A 6,000-nucleotide genomic window follows, 5' to 3' on the forward strand; every position below is an offset into this window, starting at 1 on the left:
TGATCATGGAATGGACTAGAGCTGCCAGATTTCACGAATAATAACACACACACACACACACACACACACACACACAGAGAGAGAGAGAGAGAGAGAGAGAGACACAGAGAGAGAGAGACAGAGACAGAGAGAGAGAGAGAGAGAGACAGAGACAGAGACAGAGACAGAGACAGAGAGAAATTGTTTCGATAGAAAGTTCAAGAAAACAGTATGTGATTTTTTAGTATTAATATGCCCCATGGGATATTTGCGACAAATATAATTAGGCATGATATATTCGATCTAGCTGTAGAGTCTCGGGGGGTAGGCTAGTGACCCTCGGTGAGCTGCTTGATGAGTGTCACCCCCTGCCTGAGCAAGGTCTCCCCCATATGGGAAACAAAAGCACCTTCCATATGAGTTTGGGAGCCCAGAGCAGGGGGAATTTCATTTTTATTTGTTTGGGGAGTCTAAGAGGAGATGGCCTTCCACAGAGTTCCGTGACAAAGAGGAAAGTGATTCGAATATGAACCCAGCATCTGAGAGTGGCCCTGCCTGCAATAGTTCCTCCACCGAGGCGTTATCCTTCTCTACCTCATGTGTTCCAAAGCCGATGGTATTTTAACGAGGCAGAAGAAAGGTACAGAGGTGGCTGATATGGAGTGACATGCTTAAAGTGCTCGCATGAGCTGGGTTAAAGGTGTGTGTGTGTGTGTGTGTGTGTGTGTGTGTGTGTGTGTGTGTGTGTGTTCCAATAGTACCATAACTAGAGGTGCTTTGTAGTTTACACAACAGGGATTTGCTACTGATGACCAGCTTGGTCCACAGCAACAAAATACACCTCGGACATACATCGTTCAGTAAGAGTCATGTGCTCTGACGTCATTAACCTTTCCCCCAGACTCGATGAGGATATCTCCTTAGCTCTTGTGTAATCCAGAAGCTTTTTATCTGACAAGGAATCCAGAAGCGAGGCGAAGTTGTTGTCAGTTCAGAAGACACCGAGTTCAAACTGAAGGAATTCACCATGAGTTTACCGCCGTGTCTTTTCCACCTTTACGCCGCCGGTAAGTCAAGATTCTGCACAGTGTTGTGTAAGTCGGTCACTTGAACATCCAAGTAAAACTTAGTGTTTACCTTTTAACCAATTGCTTCACTCTTTGGGATCCCTTTGAATCACAGTTCTGTCTTTTCATGTTTTCTCTCTCTCAAGCTAGGCTCATTTCATATTTTAAACACAATAATCAAAAGTAAGCACAAACACTAAAACTTCAGTAAAATTTCTAACTAAGTTTCTCTTTTTGTTGCAATATCAGAACCAGAATCCCCAAGATGAAATGTTTTTTTTAATTAAGAAATGTAAAAAATCTAAAGATATGAAAGAAAAAAATAAATAAATGGAAAACAGTCCCATGCTGAGCTACTGCCACCTCGTGGCTGTGTTCAGTATTACAAGATTGATTTTCTACTTAGCTGAATACCTAGCATTTAGATGACATAAAGATTAAGAAGTAGTCGTCAATTTTATTATTCTTTGTAAATAAAGTTCGTTAATACAGTTTAATTGAGCTATGTGTTCCAGAGAATATGTGTGTTATTCTTGGGTATATAAAATGTTTAAATTTCCAATGTTTAATTAGGGGTAGTTAAAACAAATACATGTTAAACTAATCAAAGACCCAGCACCTCTCTGTGCAAAATAATACTTGCACAAATTATGTGTGAAATTTATATGTTAAGAGACAATTGTAAGCACATAAATGGTCATTTAGTGAGTTGTTTCATAACCTAAGACTTATGCTAACTAATCAGGTAAATAATGATGAGCAAGTAAAAGCCAGGCTTGCAGTGGCTAAGAAATACTTTTATTATAAGGCCAGTGAGGCATGATCTTAGGTACAGGTCTATAATTCTAGTGGTCAGAATCAGCCAGGAAAATTATCCATGGGAAACCAGCCTTGGCTACATAGCAAGACAGAGTCCAAAGAAGAGAGGAAAGGAATGTGTTTTAATGATGAAAGTCAACTCTAGAGTATCGGCAATATTTCTGATTGTCTCTGACCATTTTTGAGTTACTATGTAATGGTTCGGCAAATGGAACACTTTTTTTTGTTTGTTTGTTTTGGTTTGGTTTTGGTTTTGGTTTTGGTTTTTCAAGACAGGGTTTCTCTGTGTAGCCTTGACTGTCCTAGACTCGTTTTGTAGACCAGGGTGGCCTCGAACTCACAGCAATCCGCCTGCCTCTGCCTCCCCAAGTGCTGGGATTACAGGCGAATGCCACCACCACCCGGCTGAACATTTTTAAAGCATCTAAATTTGTAAGAATGGACAAATGGTGTAAGGTTCCTTGTCTTCGTGGATCTTTAAGATGGCCTTATACGTAACACTTCAGTATTGCTTAGAGTCTAATCACATTATTGACTGTTGTGGTCTCTCTTTAGACTGTCTTTAGAAAACCATGGGCTAGGTGAATCCTAACAACAGAGCAGCTCCTCATAGGTCTATGGGCAACCTCTAAGATCAAAGAGCTGTCGAAGGTGGTTCCCACGGAAGCCTATCTCCTGGGCTTGCAGGCTGGCCCAGATTAGATTCTCACAGGGCATTTCTGTGCTTGAGATCTCTGATGTCACTTCGTTTTCTTGTAGGACAATAAGCCTATCTGATAAGGGACCCTCCCTCATGACCTTGTGACCTTATTTAACAAAATCATCTTCCTATAAGCCCTCCTCTAATACAGTCATGTTATATGACAGGGCTCCAACAGACGGCTTTGAAGGTACACAACCCACTCTATACCACTGATGTTCAACACGTTATTCAGAGAAACAATTCTTACATGTGATGGTGAATATTGCCTGTCAGTATGACAGGATGAGAGATCACCTAGGAAACAAACCTCTGAGCGTGGCTTTCAGGGTGTTTCCAGAGAGGTCCCATCAGACAGAAAGCCCCTCCCTGAATGTGCATGACACCACCCCATGGACTATGGTCCTCGATGGGAGGAAAAGACAGAAAGAAGAGCTGCACACCAGCATTCATCTCTTCCTGCTTCTGTACTCTTGTCACCCCAGCTAGATCTGCTCTGCCACCGTGCCCCCGCCCCCCGATGTGCTGTACCCTCAAACTCTCACCCAAGATAAGTTGCTTTTATCACAGCAATGGGGAGAAGCAATAATACAATATTTAAGCTGCAGATTCAATGGTCAGTTGATAAGAGGAAATCTGTGTTATTTGTGTCGAAGTTTAATGTGTAAGAGGAGGAAATATCGTCATTTGATAACAATAAGCTTGATGAACCAGAGCATCGGTATTTAAGTTCAGTGTTTGGCATGGAATGGAACCACGGGAAGGAAACAAGTCCTTTGCAGGGGGCTGAGATGAGTTTTGAGACAAAAGACAGCAAAAAAGTGGATGGGCCTCAAGAAACTGAATAACTAGTCAAATTCTCTACTGAGTAAAATGGTGTAGGCCACAGCATGAGGGCTCTCTGTGTAGACATGAGGAATATAATAAATAAAATGCTGGCTGATCAGCAAGAATAGGACTGTTGCTGAATACACCGAGTGGCCAACTCCAGCCTAAAGCCACCTGCTTACAGATGGGGACATCTTTTGTCTGAAGAATGACTTGTGCTCCGTCCTCCCACAAAGAACTTCCTGTCCCTGGCTCAGAACACCCAGGGGGAATTGTAAAAGGAATTCTCTGCTAAGTTATCCAGAAACTCCCTTTTAACACTCTGGGACCTAAGTATTGATCACCATAAAAGAATCTCTAAATTGTCTATCAACAAACATACCTCCAACACATGTACACACACACACACACACACACACACACACACACACACACACACACACACAGTCTCTTCTAAGAAGATCTGTGGCCTTCAAGTTTAAACTAACATGGAAGTCACATTCTGGAGGCCTTGCATTGAAGATTCAGAGAAGCATCCAGATGAAGGCCAGTGCTTCCAGTCATAGCTCATGAGGGAATTGCTGTGGATAAGAATAAGGGATAGAAACTAGTCCAGCAAGGACCTCAAAAGAGGTCACTATCCAGGTGTAAAAACGTCATCGCTTCTGTCCCAGACAGGGGCCAGGGATATGTAAGGGGCCTCTGGTTTCTGCTCTGCCATCTCTATACTACGTAGGTGAGGACCAGTGGCTGGACACCATAAATGGCGACATAACTCAAACTGAGCAGTACCTGGACAGCTCAAGGGTGGGCCAAATAGACTGAGCAACTCGCCTTCCCATGCCTCCTCCAGCTTCTGCCACCAGACCTATAATCATCCCCTAGACTAGCATCCCTAGGACCTGCTTCATCCCTAGGACCTGCTCCAGCCCTGGGATCTGATCCAGCCACACAGGGATGCTGCCTCCTCCCTGTCACTTCAGTTCCCATCTAGAGTCCTAGAAGAAAGCATTCTAACTTGACGTCCCTTCTCCTTCCTCTGAATTTGAGAGACAGGAACCCAGAGCTACTAAGTCAGTAGAAATTTTGTTTGACGGTGACCTTGTGGCACCCTAACCCCTGAGTTAAAGCCCATTTGGAGCTAGGATGCCCTGGTGTACTCAAGGACCCCACTTTTACACTCACGACCCCACTTTGCCCAAATCTGTGTGATCTACAAGACAGCGGACGATCTCCGTGGTCTTTAAGATCTTACCAATGAACTGTTCAGTTTTCTAGAGATTGGATCCTCTTCCTAGTCCAGATTTTTTTTTTTGGAGCTCATTTTTTCCAGAAAAGTTATCAATTTGTTTTCAAATGAGTCCACTAGGTGTTATAAGCAACATAACCAATGCACTATCTATTGGACTAATTAACTGATAGACCTCGATTGTTCTATTTGCCTCTTTAGAGTTAGCACATGTGAAGGTTAAATGTAATTCTCAACCAGTTATGTCATTATCCCATACCAACTCTCCTTTCTCATTAGATGAAGAGCCTTTTAAATATAGAGTAACGGTATGAAGAGAATAGATTTGTATTTTCTCTTTTAAATGAAAGGCTGTGATTAGAAATCATAATATATTAGTTTTACCACACATAGAGGCAGGGAGAGTTAAAGGTCTCTGACATCCTTTTACCCAACTGGACTGAGTTTTCTGCATCTAAAATAGTATCTGTCTGCCTGCCTATCTATACCTTAGTGGAGAAAATCATCACTCAGATCACCCTGTGCTTCCTGCTTGCAAAAGGTTTTCTTGTGTAGTATAGTCAAGTCATCTATAACATTTTTGATGTCTTCATAAAAAAAAAGCTCAGTTAAAAAGAAGGCCATCAGGGGCTGGAGAGATGGCTCAGAGGCTAAGAGAGCATTGGCTGCTCTTCCAAAGGTCCTGAGTTCAATTCCCAGCAACCACATGGTGGCTCACAACCATCTAATAAAGAGATCTAGTGCCCTCTTCTGGTATGCAAGTATACATGCAATGTAGGCAAAACACTGTATACCTAAATAAATAAATCTTTTTTTTTTAAGGGAAGGCCATCAAATAACCACTTTTGGCAAGGTGGTCATTGTCTAATGTATTTCCTAACTCATATTAAGGGATGAAACGATGCAAGGAGCGTCTTTCACATCTTATTAGCAAACCATGGAGTAAAAAGCTGTTGATTTAACACACAAAGATCACCTACCAAACTATATGCAAAAGGGGTCCCAACAGCTATTTGTGCATAACGTTTTCTCCATCTCACACTGTTCCACACTCAAGAATAAAAGATGAGGCTTCACTAGGATCCCTTAATTATGTGGCTCCTGAAAGATGAACGGGAGTTCCAAGTCATTCTGTGTTACTTTAAGCAAGGGACATTCAGTTCCAGCACACCGGCGGCACTCTAAGCCACAGCCTGCAGAACTGGGGCGGTCCAGGAGGTGGGCGGGCCGCAGATTTGAAATGAGGGAGGGGCGGGGCCTGTGGCGGTGGGAGGGCGAACGCCGCTAGGGTTCAGCCTCCGCCCCCTCGACTAGCCCCGCCCACCAGACCACGCCCCCACTCCATCAGGCCCCGCCTC

The sequence above is a fragment of the Acomys minous genome, assembly GCF_964271855.1.
Source record: "Acomys minous genome assembly, chromosome: 3".
NCBI classification, from domain to species: Eukaryota; Metazoa; Chordata; class Mammalia; order Rodentia; family Muridae; genus Acomys; species Acomys minous.